The sequence below is a fragment of the Phalangium opilio genome, unplaced genomic scaffold (assembly GCF_054372755.1).
Source record: "Phalangium opilio isolate 3A_F unplaced genomic scaffold, DU_Popi_V2 ptg000026l_1, whole genome shotgun sequence".
NCBI lineage: Eukaryota > Metazoa > Arthropoda > Arachnida > Opiliones > Phalangiidae > Phalangium > Phalangium opilio.
In genome coordinates this window covers 2,857,128-2,882,138 of record NW_028324157.1, presented here as the reverse complement: position 1 = coordinate 2,882,138, position 25,011 = coordinate 2,857,128, and the positions used below count along the sequence as shown (strand labels likewise).

At 39.4% G+C, this 25,011-nt stretch overlaps 1 pseudogene; it reads right to left on the bottom strand.

The window, feature by feature from the left end:
* Positions 1-4,505: 4,505 nt before the first annotated feature.
* LOC149691205 (large subunit ribosomal RNA) lies at positions 4,506-5,462 on the bottom strand (annotated as a pseudogene; the record flags this gene model as incomplete).
* Between the last annotated feature and the right edge of the window lie 19,549 nt (positions 5,463-25,011).

The following is a 25,011-nucleotide window of genomic DNA, read 5'->3' as shown; positions in this document are numbered from 1 at the left end:
CCGTATGATTAGGATACGGTTCTTGAAGAATACGTTTTATTTTCATTCAGAGAAATTGACTCCGAATGAAAAGCTTCGGATCGAAATTTCTCAAAATGGACCTTAGAGAATAGGGTCCCTGAAATTGGTCGACTAAAATACAGTACTATGAAATGCAATGTACGAAAACTATAATTTCAACTCTGAAATCGGTTGACTTTAATGTAGTAATCTGAAATGCTGCCCATGAAAATTATTAATTTCAACTCTAATATAGGTTTACTAAAATGCAGTCCTCGAAAATTATTATTTTCAACTCTGAAATCTTTTGACTAAAATGCAGTCCATAAAATTATAATTTCAACTCTTAAATCTTTTGTCCAAAATGCAGTACTCTGAAATGCAGTCCTAAAAAGCTCTAATTTGAACTCTTAAATCTTTTTCCTAAAATGCAGTACTCTGAAATGAAGTCCCAAAAAATTATTATTTCAACTGTGAAATTTTTTGACTGAAATGCAGTAATCTGAAATGCAGTCCTAGTATATTTTTAATTTCAACTCAGAAATCGGGTCCCTGGGACCCAATTCTCTAAGGTCGTTTTTGAGAAGTTTCGATCTGAATCTTTTCATTAAAAGTCAATTTCTCCGAATGAAAAGAAAACGTATTCTATAAGAACCTTATCCTAATCACACGGTAATAACTTCTCCGAATCATTCGGCTGCCGAAAGAGACGGCCGAATCAAGCATTCGGAGTTTTTACGGCCTCTCTTCCCTCTATCAATCTTAGATTCACGGAACTTTCGCCGGAGTTATCTACACAGTTAAAAATAATGGTTTTCGAAGAGAGGGTTTATGATTTTCTCAGCAACCACTAAGGATTTTACAGCACCAACTAAATGGTTTAAAAGGGTCGCCTTCAAAAACAGCAAACCATTACTGGTTTAAAACTACTTTGATAAACCGTTTCTGGTTTATAATAAGAAATGCCAGGGATCTGTGAAAAAATTGGTTTCAATGTAGTCCCTATCAAGATAACTCCTTGACGGTTTAAAAATGGTAATGCTAAAAAAAGCAAACCATTAAGGGTTTAAAAGTGGTGCATAGAAAACAGCAAAGCATTACTGGTTTAAAAGTGGTGCGTTCAAAAAACTGCAAACCATTACTGGTTTAAAAGTGGTGCGTTCAAAAAACTGCAAACCATTGAGGGTTCACTGTTAGAAAACAAGGTTTACATAGGTTGAACAAACTGCGTAAACCTCTTTGAGTTAAAAAAGAAGCAAGAGGGTCTTCTTTCGATTTTAAAAAAAAACATATAATACGTATGTGCTGAATACAAACTCTTTTACTTCTGAAAAACAAACCTTGAAAGATAATAATCCTAGAATTTCAAAAACCTTTGAGTTCCCGAAACTTTTAACAATTTAGCTATCCAATTTAAAATACTAATAATAAATTCATAAGAAAATAATATATAGCACCCTATAAATATGAAACGTAGAATATTTTCATACTACAACATTTGCTTTCAGATTTAGCGCGCTTACACTTTTGCACCCTGTGGGAGAAGTTTTGGTACTACAATAGGGGGGCACAAAACCAGCACCGTCGCCTAAGGGGTTCGCGAAAAGCACGATGCGCCGGGAAAATATGGAAGAAAATGCTGTTAACATAGCTTAAATGAAGAGTTTCATACTTACAGGGAGCTATGAGCTATTTTCTTATGATAAACCAAAATAGGCTACAGGGAGCTATGAGCTATTTTCTTATGATAAACCAAAATAGGCTACTCCAAGTCGAGACCAAATTAAGAGGTTTTTCTTATTATCAAATAAATATAATTGATAATTATTATCGTAATTAACTTACCTTAATATTAGTTAAATCGTTTCAAGAAACTTTATTCCTTAAATCATTTAAAACATTGCTATTGTTGACGTTTGAATTCAAGTGTATGCCTCTTTAACAATTCTTGGAAATTTGGGGTATATAAGGCGCTTGATTCACAATAAGTTATAAGAAAAGTCGTTACTGCGTGCATCTTTGGTGAAATGATGGGAGTAAAAGCCAAAAATTGCTTTCTGTGAACGCGTTTGCTTCAATTTTTCATGTGCGAACTTGCTGACAGGCAAGTCCGATGTAATACCTCGTTCCGTCATCTTCACTCGGAGAGGTAAAAAATCCAGAAACGAATTTAAAATTTGATATTAAAATTCAAGGTATTAGTATTCAAAATTAGGTTATATGCGAAAGATGCCCACATGCAGCTTCTGGTTTATACCAGTACAATTTTATCCAAAAGACGACGCAATTTTTTTAAATAAAAGTTTTATTGTGCGATTGACTTAAAATACCGAGGAGATTGTAACTCAGTGCTTCCTCCAAAGCTTTATGCAATTGCGCTATCATTTACATCATTGGAATTCAAAACCTTTATATATACTACCGATTTCCGTATTGCGAAACAACCGGCGTATGCTTCATTTCAAACGTCAATATTAGTCAAGTCTCTCAAGAATGTTTAAATGTTCTTTCTCAAAACGATATAATGCGCAATAAGATGAAATATTAACGAAGAAAATATATAATATTAATTACATTTTGATATTTTAAGAAACTCTTATTTCTAAGCTGAATTTTAATACAGAAAGAGTAGTAAAGTCGTCTATCTGTGTGTCTGTAAGCGTCCGTTGTGACATTAGTGCACCACTTTATCAGTTTCCCTTGTGTTGGTGTGTGAAGAAATACAACAAAATTATAATTACCTTTTTTTCACATCAAAAACGAAAATTTGGGAAATATTTTTCGGAAATGCGATGCCTTTACTAGTTTTGTAGCTATAAAGCTCCGTTTCATTACGATATTTCAAGAACGTCTTTTTATATTAATATTTGAAATGGGTGTTTACAGTTTAGTTAAACCATGCTACATTTATATATATCCAAAACGCTAATTTTTGCAGTACTAAGTAAATAAGAAAGTATTAGTCAATGGCGTGTCTTCCATTTATGATATATCTGTTCGGAGTACGCCGGAATGCTAACACTGAAGGCTGGATATTTAGAGCGTGGTTTGATTAAAAACCCGCTAGGTCTAAATAAGGTCACGCGGTGGTTAGAATAAGAACACGTGGGGGGTTAGTAGAAGAACACTAGAAGAGGAACACGTGGGGGGGGTTAGAATAAGAACACGTTGTGGTTAGAATAAGAACACGTTGTGGTTAGAATAAGAACACGTGGAGGGTTAGAATAAGAACACGCAGGGGTTAGAAAAATAACTGGCGGCGGTTTGAATGAAAACCCTAGGGGTTTGAATAAGGAGTCGTGGGCTTTTGCGGAGTTTTCAAACGGGGAAATTTTGAAGTGTCCCCAAAAGGTTTCAAGTGAAACCCTTATTTCCAACGGTGTTCTAGGTTTAAAAGAGGTTCTTTAAACAACACCTAATGGTAGAATATACCACCATTTCGGTTTTAAACAGGGCTGTTCTAAAATTAAAAAATGGTTTAGAATAACGCCGTAAGTGGTTTGAGAAAGGTTGAGAAGCTAACCACTAATGGAAAAGAAATGTACCACATAAGGTCGAATATACCACCTGAAAGGGTTTAAAAACGGTAGAAATGAATAACAATTAGAGATGTAAAATGATTTGAACAACAGTGTTATTTGGATGGGAAAAATCCCTTTATGGTCTCCTAAAAAACCACTTTGGTACTGGTTTTCTGAAAAAAGTGCAAAAACCCTCAAGGGTTTAATCTAAAACCATTATTTTTTACTGTGTAGTTTTTTCCCCGTACCTTTTCGTTGGCACCTTGGCTGCGGTTCACATTTTTAATTTATATGGCTGCTTTGTTTTTTCAATTCGAGCGTCATCGCTTAGTTGCGGTTTGAACATGGTAATCGCATTGCCGGTCGCGATTTACGAATTCAAAGGGTTTGTCGAGATTTACATTGAGCGTGGGTAAAATTTAGGTTAAAGCGAGAAAAGGCTTTAGGTCTTGGCGAAATCTTCGAGGTATTAGACCGACGGCTTTACCTGTAGATTTAAAGGTAAAATACGTTGAATTTATCTAACATTTAAGGGATCATTAATTATCACGGATTTAATTGTTCGTTGTTATAATTTTTCTAACGGGGCTGGTTGGTTAGAGCCAAATATTCTTGTCCAATTGCATAAATGATTAGGAATTGCTAGATTAAATTTGGTTGTTTCGTTTAGCTTCTATTTCAATTATTAAATTTTGGTAGGTGTGTAACTATTGATAGAGGCTAATGATCTACATTAATGAATTTGACGTAATCTCACGAGATCCACACAATTGCGTTATAATTTGCGATTAATTAACGTTGTTTTTCTAGGTTCTCATTTCCTCATATTTAAGCCTACTAAAACTAGCGCTTAATTTCATTTGGACGAAGTTCCTATGCGTTTTCAATAATTAGACGTATATAAACTGTTGTTTAGCGTGTACTTTAATACCATTTTAAAAGAATAGTATGAAGTAATTTAAGAGTAAATAATTTTTTTATCAAAAATAAGCACGTGTTTCTAGGTCGTCTACGGAAGATTTGGTGCCATTACGTTTCTTTGAAGGTGAGAATCTAAAAGCAAAAGCTGCGAACTCTGCAAGCTTTATAGCGCTTTCGTTAAGGAGGCTTTTTCGCCGAGACCGACCCGTAAAGCGCGTTTCGACTATCGTAGCCAACAAACGCAAAAGGAACGAGCGATATCGTTGCAGCGACTAGACGGGATTCCGACTTAGAGGCGTTCAGTCATAATCCCACGGATGGTAGCTTCGCACCACTGGTCACTCAACCAAGCACATGTACAAAAAGTCCGAACCTGCGGTTCTTTTCGTACGGAGCAGGATTACTATCGCAACGACGAATCAACAGTAGGGTAAAACTAACCTGTCTCACGACGGTCTAAACCCAGCTCATGTTCCCTATTAATGGGTAAAGAATCCAACGCTTGGCGAATTCTGCTTCGCAATGATAGGAAGAGCCGACATCGAAGGATAAAAAAGCGACGTCGCTATGAACCCTTGGCCGCCACAAGCCAGTTATCCCTGTGGTTACTTTTCTGACACCTCTTGCTTAAAACTCTTTAAGTAAAAAGGATCGATAGGCCCCACTTTCGCGGTTCGTATTCATACTAAAAATCAAGATCAAGCCAGCATTTGGCCTTTTGCTCTACGCGAGGTTTCTGTTCTCGCTGAGCTCGGCTTAAGACACCTGCGTTACCTTTTGACAGATGTACCGACCAAATCAAACTCCCCGCCTGACACTGTCCTCGGAGCGGATCGCGTCGAGCCACGAGAGCCCGACACTTAGTGCTAGAAAGGTGAACCGCTTAACCGAGTAAGTAAAGAAACGATAAAAGATGTGGTATTTCACCGGCGGCCGCGAGCGACCTCCCACTTATGCTACACCCCTCATGTCTCTTCACAAAGTCAAGCTCAAAAGGGTCTTCTTTCCCCGCTGTTTTTGCCAAACACGTTCCCTTGGCTGTGGTTTCGCTAGATAGTAGATAAGGACAGTGGAAATCTCGTTAATCCATTCATACGCGTCACTAATTAGATGACGAGGCATTTGGCTATTTTCAGAAATTTTGACCTGCATTACTAGGTCTGGTGTCATCATTATATAGCCACGATGCCGTCAGACTTTGGACACAACACCGTTGTTAGTGTGTTAGTTTCAACACCGAAGAGAAATGAAGAATGAAAATATAGAGAAAATTAATATAAGGTAAGTATTTTTAGGTAAGTAAATTTAAAATGGCATATTAAGGTAAAATTAAAAACTAATATAAAAAGAGTTACCTAATACAAAATAGTAGTCGCACTTCTCTAATACGCCGAAATTTTAGTCAGAACAAAAAGACTGAAAACCAATGCGTCATTTGACAGAAACCGAAGTTCCAGATCAGTGAGGCCCAACTTTTTAAGGAGTCCCTCAGTCTCGGGCAGCAGGAGACCACGGGCACCGATGATTACTGGGATCAGAACTGTAGGATTTTCGTTGCACATACTACGCCTTAGTGACTCATAGATAACAAGCTTTTGGTTGAACTCCGATTGAGAGCCGCTTTCAGTACTTTCCCAAGGTATTGCGACTTCGAAGATATAGTTTTTCTCACTCGTATTAACCAAGCCATCGGGCTTGAGGCGCTTTCAATCGACGTCCAACCTTACCTTCTCCAGCTCAATTTGACTTAAGATGCCTAGCACACATCTTAGTGACCTTATCCAATACGGGCTCCCTGGACTATGAGATAGGTCTGACAAACAAGGAACTCAGTCTCCAAATCTTTGCACCAATGTCTGCATTGCCGGCCCGCAAAACTGCTAGACCGCTTGTTGGTTAGGCTTCTAGTGGTCGTAAGACCCACTCTTAGGCGTAGCGCATTGATAAATAGTTGTTCTCAGGAGACAGCCAGGAGTTGCTGTTGCCGCTCCTTCGAAACACCTGAATGTCCTGGTTAACAAGTTTTTGTATTTGAGTATCCAGTCGATGGGACTTATTCCTTGAGACCGCTCGATCAATCTCCTTAGGATTACTGGTAGAATATTCTAAGCCCACTCTTGTAAAGCCTTTCGAAAATACACCTCTGATGACAGCTCGCTCCAGGATACCCGTTATCACCAGTTCGTCCCGTCTCAGCAATCTCCCGAAGTTCTTATAGTAGGTACCGAGGACTTGTTGCTCCACCTCTAGCAGCCCAAGACTTCCCTCCTTCCAGGGAAGGCGCAACAGTACCGTAGGGAACCCAACGAGTAGATGATAAAGCCTCTTTACAACTTTTCTTAGCATCTAATCGAATTTCAACGAGTACATGAATGGCGAAAGGAGACAGGATAAAACGTACGTCTATCTTGGTACAATGTTGTCGAGCAGCAATTGATACTTTTGTTTGACTTGCAGCAGGGCCTTACATTCCTTACTCCATAGAGCTGCAAACGAATCCATGTTCATAGTCGGTGCCTTTTGGAAAAAGAAGTTGAGGCCCAGATACTTAACCGCCTCGTCAGGATGAAGAGACTTGAGGTTTGTCTCTTTCAATATGATCTTTTTAAGATCGAACTTAAATTGCTTGGTTATGCGGAGAACGATCAAGGCCGCTATAGGAATCCGCAACTAACAACAAATCATCAGCATACGCCGTAACAGAAATGCTGATAGGACCCAAGCTGACTACGGTCATGTCAGAAAGTTCTCTCACCAATTCGTCAAAAACCAAATTGAATGGAAACGGGGAAAGCGGATCGCCCTGCTTAATATACCCCTATTTAGTGCAACCTCAGTTGTGACCGTCTCACCCATTAAGGAGAAAGTAGTGCTGCAATCACTGTACTGATCTTGAATTAACTCCAAAGATGAAGCCGGGCAGGCACGCTGTATCAAGACTTGAAAAATAGATTTGAAGTATATAGAGTCGAATGCTTTTGATATATCAAGGGCGCACATGTATTGATGTCTTCTGGAAGCCTTTTGTACCTTTATTAAAGACTGCATTAACAGTGTATTGGACGCAATACACGAATTCTCCACGAATCCAGCTTGCCATTTATTTAGTGGAAATATAATGCTCATCCGATGCGTAATATTTTTAGAAGATATCCTGTAGATAATCGAGATCATGGTCAGAGTAGTCGCTTCCAGATTTAGGTGTGTTAGTTTTAGGTATGAAGACCGTACGCAGAGTTTTTAGCGTTGGTGGAATGGAGCCAAATTTAAATCAATTATTAAATAACGCCAAAAGCGCTTACTTATGTATTCCAGCCAGATCAGACTTGGTTAACCCATCGAGCCCCGGGGCAGAACTTGACGGGATCCATTTTAAAGCGGAGCGAAACTCCGACTGGCTAATGGGCAACACATTGAGTGTGGTCGCTTTGGGTAGTGTAATCTACCACCTTCTGGGGGTAGCGACTCTGAGGTGAAAAAAGGATCGAAGACCTCATTAAGGTCCTTTAAGCCGATTAGACTTCTTTCCATTTTCTATACGATCCAGAACTCGCCCTGGAGAGATGGAAAACAAGCGCTGTTATTCAGCATACTATCGCCTGTTCCTTTGCTTGCGGATGTCCTTTGTACCTTTGTGCTTAGGTAAGTGTTTAATTTTACACTTTATTTTACTTTTTTTATTACCAGGTTCACCATCGACGAAGTACTGGACTAGAAATCTGGAGTACAAGTCATCATTCATATTAGATCCGTTCAATTAACGTCTTAACTCACCAGGTATGTTTAATTAGTCCCAATTACCGGAAAGTTATCTAGCCACTGGTCACGTGTTTCAGGCTCAATTTTATTGGAAGGAAATACATCATCCGAAGGCAGAGCCATCGGTTTTAGATTCAGAATCTGAATCATTGGTCGTAGTTACATGATGGTGGCTGCCTCTCCTCCAAAAGCCGCTTATAGCGGTGCGTCTTCCTCGCACACCGAATCGAATCCGGCGTGCGACCATGCATTTGTTGTTGGAGATGTTGGTTAAGGAAACGAACACTCTGTTGCCTTGACTGTATCTATAGATAAGCAAGAGCCTCTAGTTCAGAGGCGGTCCATTGCGCTCTACCACTAAGCATGAGCGACTGGCTTCGTTTATGAGAATGGGCACACTTCATATGTTGGCCCAGACCCATCTTTGTCGGAAAGAACAGCGCACAGATGGTACTGAGAAGGTAGCCGAAGCAGCAGGGTCGCCGACTACAGCAGAAAATAATTCCTTTGCAGCCGTGAACCGTCTTTAAATGGTCAATCACTACATTGTGATTTTAAAGGGCCAAAATGGAGCAAAACTCACATTCTAACTGAAATGTGAACTGTAGTCTTAGTGCACCGAAGCTACCGCCTGAGAAAGGTTACGCTGTAGCCATCGCATGGTAATCCCATGTCATAGTTAGTCCCGCCGTTTACCCGCGCTTGGTTGAATTTCTTCACTTTGACATTCAGAGCACTGGGCAGAAATCACAAATGCTACACGACGCGCCACTAAACTAAGAGGACATTTCACCTCTAGCTTTTCGTATACAATCCGCTCGCCTCTTCATAGAAACGGGCTCCTATGTGTGAGAGGAGGGGAAAAGCGGTTTGAACCTGAATTTGTAACACGTACCGAAGCGCCATCTACCCTGAAATAGATTTAGTCCGTGAACTTTGACTCTGTCTTCTGCTACAGTTTATAGCGAGGGCTTCCCCGGCTGGCGTGCGAATTAAAATGGTTGTACGTATATTTAAAATATTAATCACAATTATAAACTATTGCATTTAAAAAGTAAACTAACCGTCTAAAACACCAGCAACGCACCAGATAACACACCTTTCCCGGGCAACGGGATATTTAAAATGGATGCGTTTTTCAAAAATACTGTTTTTCTGCCTCACTCGACTTGTTACCAAAATGACGTGCTTCCGCTTTTTTAAAAAGTCCGCGACACTAGTAAAAACTGTTTGCCTAGAGAGACGCCTGATAACAGAGCCGTAATGTCTTTTTAGTTTAGTGGCCTGTGGCTACACCTCTCATGTCTCTTCACAGAGTCAGACTAGAGTCAAGCTAAAAAGGGTCTTCTTTCCCCGCTGTTTTTGCCAAACCAGTTCCCTTGGCTTTGATTTCCCTAGATAAAAGATTGGGACAGTGGGAATCTCTTTAATCCATTCACGCGCGTCACTAATTAGACGACGAGGCATTAATAACATGTTTATTAATTTTCCCATTTGCGGAGGAGAATCCTCCTACAAAGCTCCAACAAAGTCAACATTTACCAGCCGTTTTTCTTTTTGGTATTAAAGTGCATTTTCCATTAAGTGAATTAAAATTTTGATTTTAGTTAGCCGAATTAGTATTAATTAATCAAAATTTTTCCAAGTGTATTAGTTTTAATTAGTTATTTAACATTTTAAATGTGTATATAAAATATTATACCATTTTTACATTTAACAGGACCCTCGCAAAGGCAATATTTTAGTTATCCATTTATTTGATTGTAAACTTGGTTTTATAAATTTTAAAGGTTTGCTCTAAGGCAACCTTGAACTCCATTTTCCTCCACGAAGCGCCGAGCACATGGAGATCACACAGAGGGTCGTTTAGTTTACATCAAACACCTTGGGTTGAAATAACAAAGCCATAAAATTTAATGGTGTGTTTGGGCCATCTTTCGCTCAGTGTCTCGCGGAGGTGGGGGCTTTGTTAAAATGATATCGCGTGGTCTCCCATGGAATGGTAACATTCGCAATCGTAATCTCATCTTTAGCTCAACATTCTTCTCTTATATTTTGTCGATTGGTTCGAGAGGAGTTTACCATGCCGTACGCATAGTAGAATCGTTTCCACACTTACTGTTAAGTCATTTTTTGATCTCGCTAAGCATCATCCAACAACTGACGCCGCATAACTACATTCTTTCCGAGCGTATCTTCAAGTCCATCAACAGCTAGGAAACGATTTAATTCCGAACAGTGGGGATGAGTTCGCGATCGCGAAAGTCGAAGACCCAGTCACACCACTCTCCTTCCTACATTGGATGAACTTATAACACTCATTACTTGTATCTGCAGTCTGCAGAACATCTTGTGTAAAGAACTGTGAATGTAGACGATCGGGATTAGTCGGCAATGTGCGGACATTGTCAAGTTATTAGCTTTAATAAAATAAAATCCTCAGGATGACGATAAATAAGAACGAAATGTTCAAAACGTGTCTTAAATCTAATACTTAATGACACTAAAATGTATAAACCCCATATTAAACGATATTCCCTAATCAACATCTAAGTAATATGGCTTTGTTTCAAATTTTAGGATAGTAATCTTTCAGCGACCATTTTTAAAGTCGGGGTCGATAATTTACACTTGAAAATAGTTATTTTATGGTTCATGAAAATCATCTACTCAATAAAGAAATATCGATAAAATTTATTTATCGGTAGTAAATTTGGCATTTCCCGCAGTAATTTTCCAAGATAGCGCCCAAACTATCAGTAGCACGTCTTCAATATTCAAGTATGATGTTTAGGCGGTCTTCAAAAGTATATTTATAAATTTTCATAATTTTTGTAAAATGCACTGTATCTAAATGACATTCCGGGCGGCCATTTTCCAGCATGGCGGCCAAATTATCTCATAAATGGCTACAATATTTTACTTTGAGGTTCACACAGCTTTCATTATAATCATTGTAAATTTTCATAATTTTCCAACAACATGGTGAAAAATACTGTACCTAGCATTAACGGCGTCCATTTTCCAATATGGTGACCAAACTATCGAACACAGAGCACTAAACTTTTACTGTGATGTTCGTGTGAATCCAATCATATGCACCAATTTTCATCATTTTTGAAGAAGAATGTGGAATACATTGTAGCTTAGAGTCCAACGCCGCCAAAACGTTGTCGGCGGCGGCGTTTGCACAGTTTAGGCATATTGGCGACGGCGCGCCGCCGGCGCGCCGTTCTATAAACCGGCGGCGGCGTTGCATACAATTTTATTGGCGGCGGCGGCGTTAGAGGCGTGTAAGTTCACAACGAGTGATTAATGTCGTATGTAGTTCTCAGTTTTAAGTGGTGGTGTTCACAAGATCAGTCCATTTTCGAAAATTCTGGTTGAAATCTCTTGAAACATGTGATTTGCAAAATAATGTTTGGTATTTTTGTGCGAAGTTAAAAATGTTTCTCTTTCCTAGCTTTTTGTAAGAACAATAAAACGAAAATTAACCATAATTTAATGGCTTAGTTTCAAACAGTTTAAATTTGTTTCCTTCAGTTTCACTGGTTCGAATCTCTTGAAATTTTAGTGGGAGGCATAATGAAAGGTTCTAAATTATCGTGCAAAATTTCAAAGTTTTGAAACGAATAGTTCTTTTCCTAAAATTTTCCTAAGCAACTAAATAGGTTGTAGGATTATGCACAAACAAAATTTTAATGAATTTTTTGGAAGTGAATAGTTTGTTTGAAAACTTTGCATCATAATTTAAAAACCTTCAATATGCCTCTCACTAAAATTTCAAGAGATTCGATCAAGTGAAACGGAAGAAACTTTTAAACCGTTCGAAGACCAAGCCCTTAATTAGGGCTAATTTTCGTTTTAATATTTATAAAAAAACTATACAAGCAAATGTTTTGAAAATTTCCAAAAATAGCAAACGTGGTTTTGCACATCTCTTTAAAATTTCAAGAGATTTGAACCAGTAGTTTAAACATTCTGGCTAAATAACTGTGTTCCTCCCATAGCCGGCCTATGGCTCCTTCGATTTTTCGAGCGAAAAAGCCCAAAATTACCTACACGCACTTTAACATAGTTCAAACATTGGCGTGTGAAACCAAAGAGTGATCGAGTGGGCTCAGGTTGTAACAAGGAAGGCAAAAATGAGAACTTTATAATGACAAGAATTTTTAAACTGGTCCCTCCTCAATTTTCTTAAAAGTTCTCAATAATAAACTGATCCCAAGGACCTTGTAACCCTCAATAGAATATTTAAACGAAAGGGAATATCTTCCCGAGGGCCATAAAATAAATTAAGGACAACTTACAGTTTTAATCCAATTCAACAACAATTTTATTTGAGTTAACTGATATAGGGATAAACCCGTAACCGAACTGGTATACAAAAGTCGATCCGTTTTCGGAGAAATCATAAACAGAACTGATTAGCAAAAACTTAATTATCCTAGATCACATGTGTGGAAGGGGGAGTGGCTTGTGACATGGAGGCTAGATATGCCCTGCCAGAACCAAGGAGTGGAAGCTCCAAGAATTCTGGGAGCCATGTTACATCCCTCCTCTTTAGGAACTTTTATTTATAGTTCAAAATTATAAAACAATTTCAAGAATGTTTTTTTTTTTTCAAGTTAAGGTTACCCCGAGGAACCCAGAAAAATCTTTTGCAGGGGTTTAAGTGTTATCACAAAATTTATAAAAAAGTGTTTTTTCTCTGGCTCTTCCGTTTGATGACGGCATTCTAGTTCTACTTCGGCCACCGAACATTATACGATTTAGTAATTCTTTTAGGGGCTTGGGTGATAAACTCCCATGGGTAAATTGAGATTGGCTCTCGAGCAAAAGAGAAATGCTCCCTGGTTAGGTTTGAGATCTTATTGTTTTGAAGGTAAACTTGGACCTCGTAGAAAGACCTTAATCTTTTATTGTCAGGAGGTCGGTAATAGATATCGACTTCATTTCCTCCCGGCCTATCCGTTGCCCGCTTACACACTTCTCTACGCCATCCCAATCGAAAAGGCTCCATATAGACATCGGGTAATGTAGCCCTGTTTAATCTTGGGGTCCTCATAATAATAATAATAATAAGCTTTATTTCCGGATATTCCCATTCAGAGTAAATTTCTGGTTTACAAGGGAGTCCGCTATTTAAATTACATAAAAATGAGATGTATATAACAATCATGTTTTTGTTCTATTTTCTTTTAGATACTTGGTCATTTCATTTACAAAAATGGATTTGGAATTAAATTGTTTTAGAAATACTGGTAAACTATTCCATAAGGATATACCTCGAGTTTTAATCTTTTTTTGGTTAAATTTATTTGATGTATTTTCCATATATAAGTTACTAGCTGTTACCCGCGGCGTCGCTCGCGTATAATAAAACTTCCATCAAAATGATACTAAGAATGGGCAGATTTTACTGATGACCAATTTTTTGTAGCACCCTAAAAGCGAAGGCACTCGGCGTTGCCCGTCAGCCCGTCGGAACATTTTTTTATTACTTTTCACGCGGACATTATTCCATAAAGAATAGCTTTTAAATTTCTGGCCGCCATTTAAAAAGATGGCAACAAATCGGACCCAAAAGACCATTCAGCCCGTCTATAGGTTAAAGGAAAGCAGTGTACTAAATATTTGCGAAATCGGTTGAAACGCGCGGACGTTGTTGCATAGAAAAGAATTTTTACATTTCTGGGCGCCATTTTTTAAGATGGCGGCGGATTGGAAAAACCTTTCTTAGTACGCGCCTACTACTTATGAGTAACGTTCCTGCAAAGTTTCAGCCTTCTAGGGCAAGCGGTTTGGGCTGGGCGTTGATTATCAGTCAGTCTGTCAGTCAGTCAGTCAGTCAGGACTTTGATTTATATAGATATAGATGTAAGTTGCCTCTTGTTATATGACTTTGTTTTGGTCCTTTTAGGGCTGATTTAAAAAGGTCCAATACATACTCAGGGGTTTTACCATTTATGATTTTAAATATTAATACTGCTAGGTGAAGGTTATATCTGCTTGATAAATCCAACCAATCTAACTCCGATCTAGCGTCAGAGGCGGAAGAGCGTCTCCCTTTATGTGATATGCGTCTCGCGCAGTTATTTTGTAGGACTTGCAAATGGTTCAGGTTTGATTTATTAGAGACCTCATAGAATTTGTCCATATAGTCAAAGAGTGGTTGGATTAATGCATTGTATAACATATATAGGGTCGTCTTGTTCAGGGCACAGAATAAGGGGTGGAGTAGCCAAATACGTTTCTTAATTTTTTTACATGTATAATCAATATGCTTTTCCCAAGAAAAATCTTCATCGATGTTTAGCCCTAAGTATTTGACTACTTTTTCTCTGACGATACCGGTATTGCCCAACACTGTGATGCCACTGACTTCCAATTTCTTCTTGCGGGTTGGGGAAAGAAGCATAAAAACAGTTTTCTGAATATTGATCGCTAATCCGATTTGACATAATACTTCACGTAGAGCTAAGAAATCGTCTTCAAGTTTAGAAATAAAGTTATTTATGTCGAAGCCAGAATTAATGAGTGCTTCATCGTCAGCATATTCCAATAGACCAGATTCGCTGATTGCGCGATGATTGTCTCTTGTATATAAGTTGAATAAAAGGGGGCCAAGTATGCTTCCCTGGGGGACACCAGCCTTGATTTTTTCTAGGGAAGAAGTACTCCCGTTTAAATTAACTTGTGGTCGACGGTTTTTTAAATAAGAGGAAAACCAATTTATAACATTTGGGTCTAAGTTACAGCTTTCAAGATTTTTTACCAATACTATGTGATTTACACAATCGAACGCTTTGCTCAGATCTATAAATACGACGCCCACGAATTTACCTTGCTCGAGTTCATTAAGTATTCTTTCGTGCAAATTTAAAATTCCAGTTTCAGTGGAATGTCCTGGTACGAAGCCTGATTGCGTAGGGTTGAAAACTTTATTGGCGATAATGAAATCCATTATTTGAGAATGCACCGATTTTTCTAGAATTTTAGACATACTTGGTAGTATAGAAATGCCCCTATAATTGTTATAATGTGGCCGATGAATTTTCGGACTCACGCAGCGATTGGGAATGCTACTGAGAGACAGGAGTTTGCTCAGGCGTTAGAAGCTCTTCCGTAAAACTAGAGGTTGATTTGGGTAGCTCAGTTTCCGCGACTGATTTTACATGATCAGACGGGGAAGCCTCCCCTGCCGCAGAGGGCGGACTGTCATTAGATGAATGAGTGAGCTGGAAGGCTCGCATATCGTGATTGGTACGGAGTAGGAGAGGAGGGTCTTCAAATAGGGCCATGCCCAGTCAGTTGGGTGATGAGAATCATCTGGGATTGCAGGAGGGATCTGTTTATCTGAGTCCTGATCGTCCTGAGGAGGTGACGTTGAAGTAGAAGAGGATGATGATGATGACTCATTGATGAGGAAGTCTCCGTGAGTTGGGGTGCATGACTTTCTTCCGTAGGAGAGCTTGGCTCAGGATCATCGGCGACTTCTGACTGCGAAGCGGGTGCATCGTCGAAGACAGCAACATTAGTCCAGTAGAGTTTTAAATGTTCAAGGTTAACTTTCCCTACATTCTGTCCTGAGATAGCATTCTCCAACTCATAGATAACGGGGGAATGTTTAGCAACTATTTTAAAGGGACCTGCCCATTTAGGACTGAGTTTTCTCATAATTTGGCTGGTCGTACTTGACAAAGGATGGGTTTCCATCCATACTAAAGTTCCTACCTCAAATTCTAGAGGGTCATGGCGGAGGTCCTAGTATTTCTTTTGATGAGCCTTAGCTAATTTAGACAACTCATTACTGAATTCTCTTTGTTCCCTAAGAACTTTTAAAGCTTTTGTACGACCGGGGTCATCAGGGTCCTGAACAGGTTCTTCAATTTCTAAGTCCCAAGGGAGGCGTGGCTCCCGCCGTAAATTTAAAAAGAAAGGGGATCTGCCCGTGGTTTTTCGGGGTGCAGAATTGATAGCAAATTGAAGAAGGTCTAGGGTTTCATCCCATCTTTCGTGGTGATAAAATGAAATAATTTCGCCTATTACACGATTAACTCGTTCGGTGGGATTTCCCTTAGGTGTGTAGGGGGTAGTAAACTTGAGATTTATTCTTAAAGCTTGCAGCCAAAGTTTCGAAGTAAATTGTACCCCTCTATCACTAAGAATAGCTTTAGGAGCTCCCCACCTAGTAATAATAGACTTAAAGGCTTGAACACAAGTATTAGCTGTAATAGTCTTAAGTGGAATCATCTACACGGACTTTGTCATATAATCGACGAAGACGATTAAATACTTATAATGATGTCTACTTTGATGGAAAGGCCCCATTATGTCGACACTAATTTGGTCCCAAGGACTTGTCAATTCGGAGGGTTGCATTAGCCCTGGCTTCTTTCTATTCCTAGCCTAAAATTGTTGGCATAATGTACAACCTCTCACGTAATCCTGAACATCACTTACTAAAGTAGGATACCAATATCTTAATATTACTTTGCTCAGGGTTTTATCTTTGCCTCTGTGAGCAGACAAAGGGTGATCATGCAATAATCGCATGGCTTCTAACCTTAACCAAGGGGGTAAATATATTTTCTCAGGTTGATTTCTATAAGGTCTTCGATAAAGAAGATTATTTTTCAGTTCAAACAATTTATGCCAAACTGGGATTGGTTCTTGTTAGGAATTTAGTATAGGGGAAGCAAAAGGGTCTTCCCTTTGGGATTTTCACACATCTTCCAATGTAAACACTGAATATGACGCTCTAGGACCTGGGGGACGTATCTGACCTTCAACAGAGTCGCTAGATGAGGTTGAGGAATTGTTGTCGGTAGAATTTGAACTTGTATTACTACTAGTTGGATCCTGTAGACTAGTAGATGAGGAAGGGGAAAAGCTAAAATTAATGCTTAAGACGTTTATCGGAGCTCTTGATAACGCGTCTGCTACCACATTCTCTACTCTTTTCTTGTGTTTAATGTTAAAGTCAAACGTTTGAAGGTACATGGCCCATTTAACTAGACGAGAATTCGGTTCCCTAATATTGAACAGCCATTGCAAAGCTTGATGGTCCGTAAGAACTGTGAACTTATGACCTTCTAAAAAGGGTCTAAATTTTAACTGCCCAACAAATAGCTAAACATTCTTTCTTGCTAGTGGAGTACCTAGTTTCAGCATCCTTAAGTGTAGTACTAGCATATGCTATAGGGACTTCTATATCATCCTGAACTTGGGATAGAAGGGCACCTAACCCTGCGTCACTAGCATCTGTAGTTAGAATGCAAGGGCAATCTCTTCTAAAGGAAGCCAAAGGCGGCGCCTTGCATATTTCTTCCTTTATTTTATCGAATGCCATCTGCTGTTCAGTACCCCAATTATATTTCTGACCTTTTATTTTAAGTTTATTAATTGGAGCTACTATTTGAGAATAGTGATTAATAAACCGGTTATGCCAACCTGCCATCCTTAAAAGTCTTTGTACTTCCTTAATATTTTTAGGAGAAAGGAATTTCTTAATGGCTTCAATCTTAGAAGGGTCAATATGCACTCCGTGTTCATTAACTATGTGACCGAAAATAACTGCTTCTTTTTGAGCAAACCGACATTTCTTTAACTGAACGGTGAGACCCGCTTCCTTTAATCTATTTAGGACGTATTCCAAACACGTTAAGTGCTGATCCCAATCTTCACTAAGAGAGATTAAATCGTCTAAAATCTAAATAGTCAATTAACTGAAAGTAATCGGCGTCACTAAAAATCTCGTCGATTAAAAGTTGGAAAGAGCTAGGGGCATTACAGAGCCAAAAGGGAGTACATTAAACTCGAACTTTGCCATATGAGTCACGAAAGCCGTTTTTGGTCTACTCTTAGGGTGCATTTCAACTTGCCAATACCCTGATTTAAGGTCAAGGGTTGTAATGAATTTTGGCCTTCCTACTCTTGCTAGCATATATTCTATATTAGGCAAGGGATAGGGGTCTTTTACGGTAACACTGTATTATGTTCGTTACTAATAATAACTCAAGTTAGTTAGCTTAACATAACGATATATTTATTCTACTCGTGGTAGTACGTCAATTAAAATACAACATGTGTAGTCCGTTACATAGCCCGATACGAAGTGTTGCATTACGATATCCAGCTCGCTTATATACAGATAAGGTTGTGCTACGTCATATGGTCTAAAACTCCGATAGATTAAATAATGGAAAATAGACTAATTAAAACATAGATAAGAATCTTAATCATAGAGTAATTACTACATCTATAACACACTGTTTAGTTTTCTATAATCAATACTAAACCTATAGGGTATACCCCGTTTTGTTTGATCAACTAAAACTACGGGCGAAGCCCAAGGAGATACGGAGGGTCTAATGATCCCGTCATCTAACATTTTCCTAACATGTTGTTCAATTATTTTCTTCTTCTGATCATTTACACGATAAGGCTGAGATTTTATGAGCGGACTATTTCCCGTATGAATCTCATGGAAGACAAATCCTGTTCTTCCTACTTTATCCGAAAATAATTCAGGAAATTTTAACAATAGGGATTCTAATTGCTGACGTTGTTCATCAGAAATAGGGGCGGCGGAAACCGCTTCCCTAATACGATCTACAATCTCCTTCTCTATTGGATCCTTTTCAGATAGAATTGAAAAAGGGATCCTTGGGTTACCCACTAAATATAGTGACGATTCAAAATTTAATTTGACCCTATTTTCAACAAGGAAACCTTGTCCCAATATAAAATCACTAGTCAGGGAAGGAACGATATAAAATTGAAATTTAAATTGTTTTTCATGTCCATTGGACTTTTAAAATTAAATTAAAGTTCAGCTAGCTAATTGGACCAAGTCATCTTGTGACTTATTGCCACTTATCTAACGCCTTTACAATGCATAGAGGGGTGGTGGCTAGCCCCTATGCCAAAGCTAACCGACAGCGCCCTATACTAACTATTACCGTTAACCTCTGCAAGTTTTGATGGAAAGGAGAAACCGGGTTAGACCACTTAAGAGAGAACTCTAATTCATGAAAACCTATCGTAAAAGTATAGCGGCCATCGCCCCAAACTATACAATCTAACTGGTCGTCTTCAGATAATTCTAAAGAGTTTGTAAATTTACAGATTTTTTGCCATTGATCTAAACTAATAAAAGAAGCATCAGCCCCACTATCTAACTTAGCGTGAACGGTCGCGTGTTCAAAAGTAACAGGGATAGTAACCCTTTTATAACTTGAACCTTTTCCAACGGATTCAATCCTCAGGGGGAACGCGACACGCTTCTTGATAGGGGAATTTACTGGGCGCCAGGAGAGGGACCGCGAGGGACCTCTCCCGCTTTGGCTTCCCCCGACTTGCTAATCTTTTTGTCTGGACAGTCGGGTGCAAGATGATCTGGCTTCTGACAAGTGTAACACGTAATAGTACGTGTAGATGGGTCAGACAAGGCCAATTGACGACAAGGGGACTTAGATCTCTGGTTAAAGTTTCTAGTGAAGGTTCTCCGACTATTTGACGTGTTTTGAGCTCTAGATTTCGATCTAGAGTCTAAGGGTTTTAAGGGATATTCCCATTTAGGATGTGAAGGAGAAGTAGGGGGATTACAAGTGCTTTGACACTGCCCAGGGGAACAATGATTATGGGCGGAGCCCCAGTTTGCTGGGCAAGAGAACTCAGCCTTAGCTATAGCCTTAGGTTTAGGGGGAGATTTCCTCTTTTCTCGTTTCTCGGCATTCCTTTTCCTTACTTGGATATCTTTTTCAATTGTCCTACAGGAATTCCTTAATTGTTCCATTGTAGTGAATTGCAAAAAGAGGAGAGGAGTTCTTAGTTCATCCTTTAAATTACTTTTAATAATAGGAACTAACTCCTTTTCGGAAAGACGATGAGTCATCCCTAAATTTAATTTCACAACATCCCCGATGAAATCTTCTACAGATTCCTTATCCTTCTGACTTCTTTGGGAAATCTCTATTTTAAGTTTGGAATCAGCTTCAAAATCTCTAAATTGAGCCTTAAAGTGTCTTTTAAATTTTTCCAAGCTAAATGAGGATGGTTAGGGTTTGAGCTACAATTATCGTCATACTGACGGATTAAATCTCTGTACCAGTATAAAGCATGCCCTCGTAAAAGGAGAGGCAATGCTGCTAACCTATCTTCATTCAATAGCTTGTGAAATTTAGCATATTTCTCGAAGGCAGCTAAGAATTCTGAAGCATTATCACTAGAGGAACCCATAAATGCTAACCTTTCCGGAGGCTCAATAGAGACATTTCCCGCCTGGGCTACTTGAGGATTTGTACATCTATTTATTAATGTAGGTAAATCCCTAACTAATTTATCCAAACTAGTAGCTATTGCAGTATTTATTGCTACATTTTGAGCTACGGCATTAGCCTGAGTGGTAGAATTATCTTCCAAAGTTTGAAGTGAAAGCAGTATAAAGGATCTTAATTCCTCATCAGTAGTGTCTGTTCTAAATTGAAGGGTTTGTCGAGACGGAGACATTTCAGTTCCGGTAGTTTCAACTCTAGTAGTAGGTAAAGTGTTAGCAAAACTAACTTTAGGCCTAACGCTTTTAGACGCTGGTTTAGGAGGAACAAGGGTATCAATCCCAGAGTGAGGAGGGAAATTTGAGGGAGTTGAACTTCCCTAGGGAGCGGGAATGCTCTTATGAGGGAATAATTGATGGGGAGAAAATCCCGAAACTGAAGAGGCTGCAGTCTTCTTTCTCGTATCAGAATCTTCTTCTTCGTTCTCTTCTTCAAGGCGAAGAATCCGGTAAAAATCCTCCAAAGGATCATCTATTTCTGGCGGTGCTAGCGTGTCGCCATCTTCCCCGCAGAGTAAAATAGATTTTCCTTTGATTGGCCTTCCCTTTTATTTAATGTAGAATCCTCCTCCCCGTCCTCAGTGTCATGAGGTGATCTCCATGTCTTATTGTCCGAGTAGGCTATTATTTATTTAAGTTAAGTTTTACAATAATTAAGTACAGTTAAATTTGGTTAAGTTTATACAAAATAAACAAGTAAGTTATCTTAATTCAATACCTTAATTATAAAGATAATTTTATTTTTAATTTATTATTTAAATTAATTATGATTAATTAAGATTAAATTAATTATCTTTAATCATTTACCAAAGTGGAAGCAGAGGCTTACCGTCACGTGGGGGGCGGATATACCAACGATGATAAACAATTTTTCCACAGGACTGACCAAGGCTTAAAGCCTGGTCATTTCGAGTCCCTGTTCGGGCGCCATTTATGACCCCCTGAATAGAAATTAACTAAACAGGGAGATTCTCCCGAGGGCCATAAAAAATGAATCAAAGACAACTTACTTTAATTATCCAACAATAGAAGAAAAACTTCTAGACTTTTATTAATCAAAAGCAGAAAACGGGATAAACCCAACCTAACCCGTACACTTTATGGTGCTTGATTAACAAACAAAACAATTGACGACTGCTTCTTGATCACAGCGATATATCACGAAAGTAAAGTAGGGAGGAGGAGCATGTAACATGGAGGCATATATACCCTGCCAGATCCAAGAGTAGAAACTCCAAGGAATCTTGCAGCCATGTTACAGTAGTTCTTTTTATGCGAGAAATGAAAGATTAAATGGTTTAATATTTCCAGACGATATATATTTAAAAAATTTCAGTTCTTACTGGCTAATATTACCTGCATTGAATGGATTAGCAATTTCGGTTAAGGGTATATATTTATAAAGGCACTAATTCGTCTTAAAATATTTATTAATTGGTTTTTTTATATTTAAAAATAGATAATAGTAAAAGATTTTTGTTGTAAAATTAGTTTTCTTCGATGAAAATGAGAAATTTAAATCAAACTTTCTATATAAGAAAAGAAATTTATCAAAATTAAAATTTCTCACGATAAAGGATGTCCTGCCTTGTAGAAAAGCGCTATGAGAGAGATTAATATATTATCCATCCACCGGACTGAAACAATTGATGAATAGTTTTGTTTTTATTGTTGGTAATTGGTACTGGTTAGTTTCGTGGTAATTAATTGGCGACTCGTTTCAACTAAACAGTAAATTTAATACTAAGTGATAAATATTTTAAAGTATTACATGACCATTCGGGTCCAGCGACATAAAAAAGAAGGTATAATTTTAAAGTTTTAAAACTTGGTTTGAATAAATTCCCGCTTAGGCAGGTGACCATTCGGGTCCAGCTACAAGGTAAAGAGTGTCTAAATTTACAAGGTATTTTTCATTCTACAAGATCTCCTCTCTCTAATCTAGCCAATCATATTCGAGCTTTCTGCGGTACACGTGCCTAGGAAAGGATGATGGGGCACTTTGGTGGTGTTTTGGGTTTTTTGGGGACGTTCTCCTTTCGCTCGCTCGAGAGGGAAGATCTTATAGATTTACAGTTTGTAACCGTAAAGTTAAAACGTAGGAAAGGGGGCCTAACTTCACGATCCACAAAGATATTGAAATTAAAAGAACACTCAGAAGTTCCCAGGTTTCCCGTTTAAAGGACTTATTGTCCATGACTAACTTATATTTACCAAATGATCCATAGCGAAGTAAAGACAGACTCAGAGTTGAATGCAAAAAGAACTTTTATTAAACGTTCGAGACAAATAATAATTGGTTGTTCCGCGAACACGGACTAGACTGCTCAGTACAGATTGTAGGCTGGGGTTTTTATCCCCGCGAACTAATGTTTTTTTTTAAGAGTTTGACAGCGGTGGCGCTTAAGGCGCCACTTCGGAACAATTTAACATTATACAAAAATGAGTATAAAAAATATAAATTGAGTAAAGCAGGCGACGCGGTTTTTTCCCGGGAAGGAGAAGCTTGGTGTGGACGGTTACATCCTCCCCCCAAAGAAAAGTCGTCTGCTGCGGCACTCTTGTTCCCAATCCGCTGAGTCTTGAGCAAGCGGCGAGGAGGGCCTCCTGGCCTCGGCAGCAGTCTTCTATCGCTGCTTATTCTCGCGATGGCGACTTCCATGGGCCGCGACAAATCGTCACGTTTCGTTCCTAATAGTCTCCCATGGTTCTCGCGAGATTGTTTGACGCGAAAAGGTAAAATCACGAGAAGTCACATCTGTGATTGTATGCGCGTTCAAATATTGTTCCACTTCTGCGCGAGACCGAAGAGTTTTATGCGGATATGTTGCTGGAGGGTGATAATAAATGTCCATTTCAGGACCTCCAGGCTTTGGATTCTTCCTCAGTACTATCTCACGTTTCCATCCTTTACGAAAAGGATTGACAAATCTCATAGGATTGATGGGAACAGGGATGGACAATTCCATTTCGTCTTCCTCAGATTCAGAGGAAGAACTGGAATCGTCAGGGTGAGATAGAGGAGAGGTGGGAGGGAGAGACTTCTCCCTCGATCTCCTATCAGGAGAGGAAGGTGGAGAAAGGTCTGGCGGCATCCGATTCACTCGGAAGACCGCGGGAGGATCTGAGAATAAGGCGAATGCGTCTGGCTCAGATTCCTCAGGTAGATCAGAGACTTCTGGGAAGGACTCTGGAACTTCTTCCGACGAGGAATCAGAGGATCCATTAGCGGATGAAGCTGAGGTTTGATGTCTCCTCGTTTCTTCTCCAGACGACTCAGTTTGTGCTTCTTGGTCTCTCAACAGTCGTTGTCTTCGTTCTCGTCAAGTCTCACGACGCTCGTCACCAGTACTGACTCCAGCGTCCTGAAGTATAGGTACGGACTGTGACGTTGTAGAACTTGAATTGCTTGACGTTGAAGATGACTGGCTTCCGGCCGGTTGGCAGACCAAGTCCCAGGGAAATCTCGGTTCCCTACCCATGTTTAGGTAGAACGGAGTTCTTCCTGTTGTGGTATGTGTAGTCGAGTTGACGGCGAACTGAATGAACGGCAAGTTCTCGTCCCATCTTCGGTATCTCGACCAACGAACATCGAAATGATTTCGCCCAGAACTCTGTTTGTGCGTTCCACGATGTTACTCTGTGGATGATACGGAGTGATGTATCGTGTTTTAACTTTGAACATCTTGAGAATGTCCTTCCAAAGTTGAGAAACGAATTGTGTCCCGTTGTCGCTTACGATGGCTTTCGGACATCCGTAGCGAACTATCATGGAGACGAGTTTCTTTGCACAAGTTCTGGCTGTGATGTTTTTCATCGGGTATAGTTCGACAAATTTGGTGGCATAGTCCGTGAAAACCAGGAGGTATTTATGATGGTGACGGCTTCGTGGTAGAGGTCCCATTATGTCCACTCCCAGCAAATCAAAAGGCTCAGTAATGGCCGTAGGCTGCATAAGACCTGGACGTTTTCTATTGCGGGCCTTGTGCATCTGACACAAAGGACATCCGCGGACGTACTGGGTAACGTCCTGCCGGACCGATGGCCACCAGTATCTGGTCCGAACTTTATCGAAGGTACGATCTCGACCTCGATGTCCAGATAGAGGGTGGTCGTGAAATAAGCGGATGGCGTCCCGCCGGAACCGCTGTGGCAAATAGATTTCGCTGGTTGTCTACCATAGGCCTTTCGATACAAGACATCGTTCTTTAGTTCATAGTACCTATGTCGTTGAGGATTATCTCCTGATAACTGGACTATGATGTCATTGGTGGCTTGTTCATCTTGTTGGGCTTTTCGTACTTCTTCTAATGTGAAAGAATGGTACAATGCGTGATTGGTGGGAGGAGCTAATCCGCTACTGGTTGAGGACGAAGTCGACGTCATTGAAGAGGATTCCGCTGGACTGGAACCTTCTGACGAGGACGGTGAAGTCATGTCTTCCAACGATATGGCTAGAAGAGAGACAGG